General features: G+C 34.7%; 1 long non-coding RNA gene across 1 annotated transcript in view; it reads left to right on the plus strand.

Annotated features, from left to right (window-relative positions):
• LOC132070226 (uncharacterized) overlaps nucleotides 1-13,477 on the plus strand; it is a 98,548-nt gene that overhangs the window by 31,058 nt on the left and 54,013 nt on the right. Inside the window, exon 3 of the long non-coding RNA XR_009417913.1 lies at nucleotides 4,351-4,404. This is a non-coding gene — a long non-coding RNA (uncharacterized LOC132070226). The remainder of the gene's footprint in view (nucleotides 1-4,350; nucleotides 4,405-13,477) is intronic.

Genomic DNA, 13,477 nt, shown 5'->3' on the forward strand with positions numbered 1-13,477 from the left:
ACTGAGGTATTGGTAGGTGACTTCTTTGTGTTTTCTTTTAATTAAATATGACTTCTCAGTCTTTTCAGATTGACCCTGTTCAGCTGGAAACATGCATTAAAAAAGGGGTATTTGTTAAATATTTAAATTCAATGATTGTCAGCATTTTTGATGAAATTTAGATTATTTTGTTGGCTATTTTTGCATGCACTTATTACCATCTCCAGTATTATTAGCCTTTTCCTCCTGAAATGTGTAAGTTTGTTGAGTAGAGTTCCCAGTGTCCTAGGAGCACTGGGGAGTATCCTGGGAACACTTGCTAGGTTCCTCTGGTTGTATTCTAAGGAAGTGCTATGGATAAAAACTGGGAAAACAAACATCTTGACCCCAAGAGTGACATATCATGATATATCTGAATCCACCTTGAGAACAGGAACCTGATTCCAAGCTGTGGGTAGCTGACACAGGGGTTAAAACAGAGCTGAAAAGCAGGAATTTGCAGCTCTCAAAGTTCATTGGACATATTTGTTATTGTGTTTGTAACCAGCCAAGTGTGTTGCTGGTGTAAGGTCTATGAAGCCCATTGCAGTATTACACCAAAAAAAAGGCATAAAAACACTGTGCAATGAAATTTATGCTGTTCTGAAATGCCTTGATGCTACCATCAACTGAGATGCTTCCTATTCCCACAACTTTTTTAAGCAGGCATCTAAACTGATAAATTTATTTTCTCCATGGTTAGGTGGAGGATGTACAAAGCCGTTTTTATAGGAAGACTTGAGTCCATAATGATAAAATAAGGTTGATGTTAATACTTCAAAAAGTCATTGCTTTAATTACTTAGTGTGTATTTCTGTGGACTCTCTGTTCTTATTTCTTTTCCCTTTTTCTCATAAATGGGTGTGGAATGGGATGGAAGAAGTTCAGGTATTATAATGTGCATTCCAGGATTGTTTGTGCTGAGCTGATTTTAATGTCTAGGGTCAGAAAAGCCAGTTTAATTATGTACAAACATCCAAGAGCTATAGACAAGAACTCCAGCTACTGATAAAAGTAACCCCAGCACTGATGAGTGTTGCAAAATAAAGATCCCCCAGAAACCCAGTTAATGGCATCTTTGTTCCTAACCCCTGACTTTGTAGAAGTCCTGATACTTCAGGTTTAAAAATTAGCAACGTAGACCTGAAGTGAAAATAATACTTTGAAAGTGGGGATGAAACAAACTCTTCCCTTTTCATCTTCCCCAATGATTTGCAGGCAAACACCACCCCAGGCAACTTCCGAACTTCCATAATTGCATTGAATTCCTTGTTAATTGGGCTTTTCTCTTGCTTTTGAGTTCTTTCTTGAGTAATGCCTGCTTTATAATGATTTGTGTGCAGACAATAAATGTAGAGATTTAATAGGATGAATGCTGTGACTCCATATAAAGGTCCTTAACTCCATTGAAATCAATACCTTTCCAATTATTGTTATGACTTAAAATTAATATGCATAAAATAAGATTATTATTAAATGTTTGAGGGATAAAAAGAGAATAAAAATACTGTTCTCCTCTAAAGGGATTGTGAAAATTGTATCTTTAGAATTTCATGGTAATTGTTCCTGTAACTTGATGCTTTTTACATCATATGTGCTCAATTTGAAAATAAGAATTTGGTGACTGTGTCTGGAAACTAGAAGGGAAACTTGCTTCATTTCTTGTTAAAAACCCCTGTCTTTCATCAGACTCTTTAGTAGGCCTGTTCTTCCAGAGCAAGTGGGGATAACAGCTTGTTTGTGAGTCACTAGAAGGTAAAGAATTGAAACTATTTTCTCTAAGCAAAGCAGAGATAAGTTGGCTAAGGAGGAGTGAGCAGTATCTTTTGCTCTGAAAGAGGCTGTGAAAAAATTAATGAAGTGGAGCTGGTGTTTTTTTCCCAGAGCAGAGTCAGAGGTTCGGGGATTTTGGCTGGTTCAGGAGTGCTGGCAGCAATGTCAGCATCAGCAGGGATGGGTGGCCACCACAGTTCTGGGACCGGGCCAAATCTGCAAATTGCATCCCATCTCTCATGAGTGCATTTACTCTTGCTAGTTTTCATGCACATCATGTTGTTACTGAAAGGAACAGCAAAAATACCCAGAAGTCTAAAGTCTAACAAGGAAAGGCAGTTTGCTCTCTAATGCTAAACAAATGTATAGACCAGGAGCATCCATGCTTGGTGCTGGAGTCTAACCACGAGTGATTGAGGTTGATAGGACATAACTGGTGACCTAACAACACTGTCAGGAAAAAAGGGAAATGAGCAGTCATTGGCAAAGGTTTCTGTCTTTTAGTGCACATAGTGATAGTCCTTCTCATGCAAACATGGCTTTCTGAAACAGAAAAGATTCTGGTTATATTTTCTGTTGGCTTTAGATTTTTGGGGTTTTTTGGGTTTTGTTTTTTTTGGGGGTTTTTTTCATAGTATATCTCATTCCCATGTAGGACTTCAGAATAAAGGATTATGTACAGCAAATCTTGCAAAAGCACACTGACCCATTTATTTTATCCTTTATCCCATCATCAGTCATCTTTTCCCTGCTTTTGCATTTGCTCAAACTCTCTTGCTGTCAAACTGTTTCCCTGCTATTAGATCTGAGCAGAGAAACTGTTTTATCTACAGTTACATGCACAGCCCAGTGGTGCATACCCAGTAACAAGGCTGTAGTTAGGACTCACACAATGGGTCTTTCTAAAATGAGATAGGTGTTGTCAAAAGGCACAAACAGGCAGATGGCTGAGGAAATGGTGAGGACATGATCCTTTCAGTTCAAAGTTGTCTGACCTAAATCAGAGTTTCTGAATTTAGATTAACTAGCCTGACTGTATCAGAAAGATTCTAATGTAACAAGAGAAACCTTTATTTTAAGCGAGATGTACTCTAGGCTTTGCTGAATACTGGGCTGATTTGACAGGGTTTGTATGTTGTCTGTACCTTTTCTTGTTGCTGTTTGCTGGTCCATTCCAAAATTCCCAGCATTATGGTCAGTGGTTTCCCTTTTAGTGAAAGATGTAAGGAATGTTGGCCAACACAAATGCATAGAATGATGTTCCATGTGGCAGAAACTGCTGTCTCACAGGGCTGGTAGACAGGTGAAAGAACTGTCTTTCTGTGTCACCATAATCCTTTTCAAGAGTCTTCTGCTGACATTGTTTTTACACTTCATATCATAAGACTCAGCTTCCACAGTCCAAGATTGAAGCTGTGTTTGTTTCTTTGGGGTCAATAGATGTCTGGTGAAACACTCCCAAAAAAGCCTTCTGTCACACCAGTATGAGGAAAAGATGGAATGTGCTGTGAGTTCTTCCCTGACCTTGAGGAAGATCATCTGCTGGAGCTGGTGATAGAGGTTGGCAGATAAAGCTCTTCCTAACAGAATTTCTGAAGATCATATCCAATCTAAACACTTCTTAGATATTTACTTATCAAGAAAATTATTTACAATGTGCTCAGTGTTTGTTTTCAACTGAAATCTTTGAGCAGGGCCATGAATATATAAATTCTGCAAAATTTATAATAAATAAATTATATTTATTTGCTGAACTTGAGTTGTGCAGAGTTTGCAACACAGTCAAAGCGTTCATGATTAGAATATATGGACCATAACAAAATTATCACTCTTTTTTCCTATGAGGATTTGAATACTTCTTATTTAATGCCTCTCCAGACCACAGGTCAATCAATGAAATTTCACATAATATCAGTGCTTGGACCTCTTGAATGTCTGTTTGTGCATAGGCTGAAGAGGAGTTCCCATGGAAATTCTGTGTGACTAAGTAATTAAGGACTGCAGCATTTCTGTACTCATTGAAAAAATAGTAGTTCCTCAGGAAGGCTAAAAACTTTGCATTTTTTGATGTTAATATTCATCACATATGAGTCTTAATAATGCTCTTTTGACATTATATTTATTTAAAATATTACAGAAAGTAAAGTAACTCTGTATTTTTCATTTCCTTGAAGAACATTTAATGAGAAATACTTGCCTTTTCAGCATCTGAACATCTGAGTGTCTTATAATGATATCATTATCATATAGTGATAGTTATACATTTGGATTTGAATAAAAATATACAAAAATTGGTACTACCTATGTAACAGATAACCTCAAACATTTCTTTGAATAGCATGGTTTGGTATGTCTGTTGGGTTTAGCTTGTTTATAAATGTGATCCTGCAGTCAGGAATCTTCTAAACAAACAGGGACCTGCTAGATTTTAAAAGGCTTTTCATTTAGAATGATGTTGCTGCTTGCAGTTTCTATATAAGAATAATCACTCATTACAAAATTTTTCATCAAAAGTATGAGAGAGATAAATTATAATGAAGCTTTTTTTCTGCTTTGCAGGTTTCTTTTACAATGTGTTCTGCTCCGGCCAGTGAATTTTGTTTCACAGACCAGGTAAGCAAATATCCATAGTTATACTTTTTTTTTCAGATAAAATGTTTTCCAGACATTTGCCAACTAATTCTGAAAGATTGGTGTTCTGAATTGTTGGATAAAATTTGCAAAATCTGTTATAAATATATTCAAAAAGCTTTTGTTAATTTTTAATTTAAAAAATTCAAAAGCAAGACAGTTACAATTTTAAGAGTGCTATCATTTGCAATTAGGAAATTTACCACATTTTCCAGACTTTTGAACTTTCATTCTTTCTCTTCCTTCTTTCCTTTTCTCCTTGTTTTCTCACATTTTACATTGATATTTATGGGGGTTTTTTTTGTTTTTATCAAAGTCTTACAAGTGGAACTTTTTTCCCCTCTCAATTTCCCTCTACTTACCAGAATTTCAGCATTACAAACGAAACCATCTGCTGAGAACTCCAGGGATGGTATTTTAACACCATGGGAATGGCAAAGCAATGCTCTAGTTGGGAAGCAGAGATGGCTTTGGAAATTTATAAACACCAATTCTGAAATTAACAAAATACAATTTAGAAATTAATGAATTTAGAGGTAATTATCTGGTTTCATTGGCATCAAAAAAATAAGGTAAAGCAACAAATTACACCCTTGCTGTGCCTAGGTTCATAGGATGAATTCAGTGTTTTACCTGTGGAATTTCAGTTTGGCTGGCTGTTTTTGTAGGTAATTTACAGAAAACAACTTTTTTGTCCATCTCTTTTATCATCATGAGAGAGTTGTGCAATATTATTTACATGCAGTGCAGCTTTAATGTTGCCTACACACATTTGATAATTTTTAATCTTTTTTTATAAAATGATGTGGACAAAATGAATTAAAGTTGCTATTTTGAATGGAATATTATGTTCACAGTATATTGATGTGGTTTGCCTTAGATTCAAAGTTTTTGTACTTTTTTATAGGCTTATCTTAGCCCTAGCTAGAATAACCAAAACCAGCCAAAATAATAAATAAGATCAAGGTATTCCTTTGCAAGTATTTTTCTTATTTTATGTTAAAATAGTCCATTGCTCTACCTTTTTCTCAGTACTGTTAATCTCACCTTTTATTTAGATAAACTGTTCTTTGATCATCCTCTCATTATTCTAACTTCTTGACAGTGGATTTTTCTGTGGTGCTGCCAACACTTAAAAAGCTTTCTCAGTCTCAGTTCACCAAGGAGAAATTTCATCCCTTTGGATCTTCTCCTGAAATTTTTTTTACACAAATTGCTCCCAGTACCTTTAAAGTCCTTTAAAAAATTGATATCTGCTTCAGCCTATGCTGCCTTTTGGGCGCTTAGTGTGATATTCCTGGATTTTGTTTGCAAATTAGTCTGCAATCACACTTCCAAAGAAAGATAAAATCTTGGTGGAAAAATACCTAGTAATTTCAAATGCTTAGTCTTAAGAATTTTTCAAAAGAATTTATTATTAAAAGTTTGGACTACTAATCAAAGAAAAAAAAAAAAAACTTAAAACAAAAAAAATTATTTATTTTTGCCCCCAACATCTGGAATCTCTTTTTCTGGGTCATTTGCATATCCAAATTAGTCATTCCTCCAAGATTCATTATTCTGGTATTTTATTATGATATTTTCTTCAAAACCTTGATAGATATAATTATTAACAATAAGTGAATCCATTAATTTTACCAGCTCTAGCAAAAAGATGGCTGTTGATATTTGATTTTTTTTCTTCTTATATCAAAATGTCTACTGCAAAATTTGTCATGGTGTTTGCCTTACAGATATAAATTGCAATGAAATTGTAATGCTTTGATTGATTTGAAATAATAATTGGTTTATTTATCAATATGAGATATCCAAGAAAACAAATCATTATGGCTCAAATAGCTATTTTAATTTATTTTTAGCAGCCTCTCTTTAAATATCATTAATCATTTTCTGAAACAAAAATCAATGTAATTTAGAAAGATCTCCCCAAATATGTCTTTGACAGGACAATTTTTTTAAATTACTTTAATTAAAAGAGTGAAATAAAATTCATCATCAAAACTTTATTTTCTGTGAACAAATTACTTTCTCCAACTTCATCCCTGCACCTTCCATATTTTCTTTCTTTGGCCACCACTCTCAAAGATTGCCTGGTCTATGTTTCTGGATAAAATATGTCTGGCGGAGATATTTTTTTCAGGAAGTTAAGTCCAAAGGCAGAGATTAGATCCCCCACAAAATTTCATATAAACTGGACAAACTCAAGAATTGACCAAAGATGATCTCTGAGATCCCTTCCAATGATTTTGAGGCCATCCTCTGATTGAGTCTATGATTCTCTGAACTCTTTTCTCTCCCTACTGACTTCATTTGTGGCCCTTGGCCCTTAATGGTGATGCTTGTAGGACTTTATGAGGTGCAAAAAATGAGCTGCAATAGATACTTCTGCTCCATAAGCACAATATATCTTTGCATGTACTCCCTAAATTTCAATGAATTAATTGCATTATTGTGTAATATTTATATGTAATGAGCACATCTGTGATGAAGTAACAGGCTTGGCTAAATCCAGATTATGACCAGCAGCTCAACATGGAGGGCAGTGCTGATCTTTAACACTGGTACAGAAATGCAAGCTGGTTTGGCACTTTTCATTTCTCTTTGTCAACTTAAAATGTGAATCAAAGTATTCTAAAGGTTATTCAGGTTTTTGATGAGCCCATGACTCTGTTTATATTTGAGGGGTAGGACACTGTGAGCCTGCAAGGCTGCCTGGTGACTGAGATACTGGGGTGCTGCTGCAATACTTTCCAAAAGCAGAATTTTCCATAGATATTTGATCAGCAGCAATTCTTACAAGAATTAACATTCTGTCAAATAGCTGCATTTTGAAGTTTGTCAGGCTACTGGCATTCTCAGAGACTTTGAAAGTCTTCTAATAGTATGGTTGCATTGTTATCACACAATTTCTATGCAGTACACAAATTGAGAACCAGAAATTATCTATAATATAGAAACCAGAAATTATCTATAATATAGAAAATCCAAGGAAAAGGCTTACTTTTAATTTTTTTAATTTTAAATATTTTCAAGAACTGGTGGCATCTTATGTTTTCATTTCAAGGAGTAAATTTGGGTTCTGTATGAAATAACAAGAGCTCTAAATAACTATTTTGAGGCAAAAAATATCTTAGAAGTATATTCTATAAGAGCTCTGGTAAATGGCATGGCAATTCTTTCAGAAGATTTTGTACTCCAATGATGCCTTTTTGAAATACTCAGAGGTTTTAGCAAGTTAGGACTATTGTAGCTCATCAAATTACTGGCAGATATGGAATAAACTCTAAGGAACAGCCATTGTGAGTGAAAATTGGATTCACAGTTTTCACAAACTGAATCTGGTTGCCAGTGTTACATTTGAACAAAACCACAGGATTCACCTAATTACTCTCCACTCAGGTCTCAGATGCATAAGGAGATCTATTCCCAAACTATAAACCAAGCAGGAATTAAATAAACCAGTGGTTCTCCATTTATTTTGCTTCACTTAAACCTCCTTGTAAACACCTGGTCCTGGCTCTCTCAGAAATCCAGGTCTGGACTTATGAGCCCCAGGTTTCATCTCATGTGATGGTTTCTATATTGTTGTTTTTCTGGAGTCTTGTGTGGCATAAAACTGTGTGTTTGTTCCTGCGCACAGGGATGAGTTTCACACAGAATCAGTACAGATGAAATAATTTCAGTTTGCCTCTGAAAAATTAATGACCAAAAAAAAAATAGTGGCTTCCTCACCAAGTCTAGGGCTTTGCACACATTTGTACTCATAATTTCACAAATCTCTGAGTGCAAAAAGTCCATTAAAAGGCAGAACTTTTATTTTTTAAAAAATGCAAAAATGCAATTTCATTCATTTGACTAAATATTTTGACTACTGAAAATAACTTAATGTAGAGAAAGTTTTCATAATGCCCAGCAGTAAATAATTGCTCTTCTGGGCCCTTTGTTTTAATTGGTGACAAGAATATATGAATATGTGCATTTTTTGCGAGAGGCTTAAATTTGTTAAATGGCTGTTTCTTTTTCAGCTTGGATGTGCAAGAATATGAACTTCAGTACTAGTAATTATAAAATGTGTTTTGAGGGTTTTGCTGTTGTGGCATTTTGGTTTGCTAAGAGGGTATCTCTCTTCAGTTTATATCAGCAATGGAAGACCCCAGAACTGGTATTAACTTTGTATATATATTTTTGTTTGCAGTATTTTTATTTAACTACTCCTAAATTTGCATTTTCATTTTTTTGTAGCAATATCTGCTGGTCAGATATACTAAATCCTGGGGATGATTTGTATGGCAAATCTCTCCAAGTTTTTTCTACTCCTGAGTGACTTTCTTCAGGGTGTTGGCACATATAACCTCCCTTTTCTTGGCAGGAGATTATCACCAAAACTATCCAAATAAAATGCTTTTAATATTTCCTATGCAAAGTTCCATGCAACATTGTCGAAGTACACATATACAGGTTCTGCTCTTGGAGCTCCATCCAGACAGAGCAAGCCCTTGTTTTGAGAAAAGGCATGTTTTCATAGATCTTTGTATGAGCACAGGAGGCCTCTTGCAGGGTCAGGCTCTCAGCAAACTTGGCAACTCTTTTTCTCCTGCCATCAGTCTTGCAAAGTTTGATCATTTCATTAATGCTTAATCAGCTGGGTGTGAGTATGAAAAAGCTCTTCCTTTCATGCTCTCTTTGACTTTGTGGCCTCAGTAGTTAGGTTGTTTTCAAAGGCTCATTTTAATTTCAGACTTCAAATATTTTTTTATAAAAGAAGGAATAGCCAAGACTCAAATATATGTATTTTCTTTTTTTAAATCATCCTCTATGCAATATTGTTACAATCATTACTACAAGGAGAAAGAAATCTGAAAAAAATATTTCACCCCTTTTAAACAATTATAAAGCAAGTCTTTAAGGCAATTTCCTTTTATGCCTTTTTTCTTCATTCTATATTTTCTTATTTTCATCAGGAAGCAGCAAATGAAACATAAACAGTTGGTTACCTGAAGTGTTAAGATTTCAGCAGAGCCATCTCATTGATTTCATTCTGTAGAGCTTCCAATCTACTTTTAGAAATTAGTCAGACATGTAAAAATAGGGTAGTGTATGTGATTTTTTTTTTTCCTCAAATATCTCCAGGCAGTAGAATGTCAGAAGCTACAGGAGCTGAGAGCTACAAGCCTCATCTTGGAACAGTGGAGATATAACTATTGTGGCTTTGGCATTTTCTCAAAATGAATAACTGGATGAGATATTAACTTGCTTCATTTTTACAGCATCTTAAAAACTGTCATATGTCCAAAGGCATGGTTTTAAGTAGCTTTTCCTGGAGCATTTAAGGGAAATTTCATCTAAATATACTTGCAGTATTATTTTGTAGTTTAAACTGGTATCTTCAGGATGCTATTTTTATTATTGCATCTTTTATGTCTGAAGGTTTTTTGGTTGATTTTCAATATATAGCAAAGATGAACAGCTGCTCTACAATTTTCTTGTGATTTCTCAACAGTATCATTTTTCTAACCTTCTCTGGGGATAGTTTCTATACAGTATTGACAACTTTGTTTTCTGATCTACCTGAATGAAATTAAGGAAATAATAAGCAATAAAATTCTAGAAAGGATCAGGAGGGACGGCCTGATAAAAATGAGTTAAAATATTTTCCAACCTTTTTACAATTGCCCTGTTGGAAAGGCCAACAACTATAATAAATTAAGTGAGATTATAGAGTTTTTTCTGCCAGTTTTATTTTAAGATGTTAATATGTCCTAAAGATTCTGTATCCTATTAACTTACAATGGTTTCAAAACAAAACAAAATGCTTTTTTAGCAGTCACATCTCGTTCTTAAATAGAAACTACACTGTGAAGAAATAAGTTCTGAGGAAGTTCCTTATGTTACAAAGGGGAACATATGAGAGCAAGTGAGTGGCAGATTTACAGGTCTAAATGTGCTCCCCATGTGTCATTCTGAATACCTAAGGTGGCAGGGACCTGCTAGAAAATCGTGGTGTTCAAATTCATGCTCATATGTGAGTCTTAGTCTCCTTGAGTCTCAGTGACTGCAATGTTCTCTTCTTGCTTTTAAGAGTAACAGAATAGAAACCTTAAATATTGCAGGGTTGTTGCCTTTAATGGTGGCACATAGTACAAGAAAAATCTCATTTTTCAGCCTGGGCTTGCAGGATCTATGGTACAATTCCTGCTTCCCACTGCAAATGGGTACCAAACTAAAGTCCAAAATGCCACCATACAGAAGACTTTGTTCAGAATGATAATGAGATAAGACACATACAGTTCTGGGGTTTTTTGTCTATTTCTATTGAGAATTTAACTGTCTGGACACAACCCTGTGCCATGTGCTCTGGGATGACCCTGCTTGAGCAGGGGGCTGGGCCCAGCTGACCCACTGTGGTCCCTTCCAGCCTGACTCATTCTGCAAATAAAAAGCATAATATTTTTAAAACTGGAGGTAAAAAAAATACAGCCACATTTCACATGCATCTAACGATGTACTTCCTAGGGAAAAGGGGAGAGTGCAGAATAGAAGAGGTAAAAACGTGCTAGGAACTATATAACACCAAGAACTAAGGGCATGTATGGAGCATTGTTCTTTGCTTTATTGTTCTTCATCACTGAGGTTTTTCTTTGGGATTTTTAAAGCTTCCTGTTTCTAAACTGTTCTGTTCTCCTTTCTTTCTCACCTCTTCTGCAGGCTGAAACAGATTTTGGGCTTTGAGTACTTAGATAACAGGCATTATCTGGAGGAATAAGTGTAATTAAAGAAACAATATATTTGAGTAAAGGGCAGAAGGTAGCTCGGGACAACGCTTCACATTGAAAGACATGGTTTCCTAGAACATAGAAAATCTTTATGCCTGTTTGGGTTGTTTTCCTTTTGAGTCACTTGTTAAATTGAGACTCCAAATGTCTGTGATGAAGAGATGCAAGTGTGCTAGACTGGGCCCATTGAATGTACAGATGCCAGACTTCTTGGGAGTGACACTGTGAAATTAATATGTACACACTGCAATTTAAAGGATAATATTATGCAAATATTCCTAAGCATGACATGTTAAAAAGTAGTTACATTTTAGACACATCCATTAATATTTTCTCTTGAATATCAAGTACTTCCTCCCACCTGCCATCTCTTCCATGTTTTCACATGCTATGATGTTTAAATGTCATAAAGCTGTCATAACGCTGTGACTAGGCTTTTTGGTTAGTAGAATCTAGCACAATCTGCATTTATATTGTGCTCAGCACTTTAAAAACAGATATATACACTTCAAGCAGTACCAAAAAGATGTATTTTTAATAACTTTTTCTTCTTATGGAGCAGATTCTGAATTGATTTTTCTGTTTCTAGTATATAGCACTACTTTGTTTTTCTCCTAAGAAGCATATGGGGGAAAAAAAATAAACAGTCTTAATGGCTTATTCTGAGTCCTTGTACTCCCACTTCAGACTTACATTTATGCATGTGATGGTGTCACTCACTTTGGAAAAGAAGTAGCAGTTTTAGGTGCTCAGACTTAGGCCTTGCCTTCCTACTCCCCACCCCAGCCAGTCTCACACAAACATAGTTCCTGTTCATTTTAGTTTGTGAACTGCTCTTAACACCTGAATTTGATGGCCAGAATTCCACACGACCACCAAGCAAGCCAATGAATTGCCAGAGTTTGCAAACAATCACAGCATTTGTAGAATTTTGGTAGCATCTGAAAGTCAGTGTTTTATTTTTCTGATCAATGCTGTCCATTAATAGCAGTGTACCTGAAGTGCTGGGATTTCTTGCCCCCCATTTGTTAATCTATTTTTATTGTGACTACAGAATATTGTTTACATTCTGTTCACATGGGCGTTCTAGGCTTCAATTCACATGTATTCTTTTGGACAAATTATATGAAAGTAATTTTAGTTTAAAAACACCACATTACTTTGAATTAAGAAATAAAATGGCAGTGAAGAAGTCTTGCTTGGAGACTTAAATTAGCCAGCAGACTTGATTATAAGCATGTAGGTGTAATGACAATACTATGAAAATATCACCAGCAACATTATGGTTAGATATATTAGGGTTTTCACTTTAAGCAGAATAAATGTCCTTTTACACACTTAAAGTGAATGAATTTTATCTCTGAACTGAACAAAATATATTATGTGGAGCATTACATCTACTAATGTTTCTCTATCAAAATTTGTTAAAAATGTACTGATCATGACCTGCTTATTCCTCTAGGAAAAAAAAGGTACACTGGAAAAAGCACACAGATTCTAAATAAAACCACATAAAATTATTCTGTGCAAACACCTACAAAATATTAATTTAATAATATTGCAATTATGTACAACATTTGATAGACATCTACATGTACGATATAGATAAAATATTATTACTTAGTTGAAACTTTATCATCTATTATCTTAATTCAAAGAAATGCAAAAAAAATTGTTATACATATACTGAGATTTCTTGTTTTGTACTCCAGTTAAAAAGTAGGAATCTTTAGGGACTGGCATTGGGCAAAGTTAAAATATCATAGACATCTAGTTCATTAAGTACATTTGTCACTCTGAAGAGAGAGAGCAAAAAAGAGGAAGAAATTACTTAGATTAGATTATATTCCAACAAGAAAAGGTAAAAAGAAATAAGAAGAACAAATGGACCTCTCTAATCCAAATAAAACATTTTAACAATGAGGAATTATGATATATAGACCATATGGATTATGGAGCAATATCTTTTTCTCTGCACACAACTTTTTTAACAGTAACAAGCAGATAAATTACACCTCATGTTAGAATAAATAGCAGGTATTTTTGTGGTTGAGTGTTTGAATGGCAATTAAATATTCCTAGAAGTTGTTATCAATACAATAGTCTTGATTATACAGAGGAAAATAATTTCTGTTAATGATGCTGTCTTTTATATACTGGATCATAGATGTACTTCCAGGAAATAAGTTTCTTCAAAGCACAAAAAAACCAAATAGCTAGTGAAGATCAGAATGAACAGTGATTTACTTTAGTCCACACAGATTATTATACTGCTCTTATCA

This window comes from Ammospiza nelsoni, chromosome 2, assembly GCF_027579445.1.
Source record: "Ammospiza nelsoni isolate bAmmNel1 chromosome 2, bAmmNel1.pri, whole genome shotgun sequence".
NCBI classification, from domain to species: domain Eukaryota; kingdom Metazoa; phylum Chordata; class Aves; order Passeriformes; family Passerellidae; genus Ammospiza; species Ammospiza nelsoni.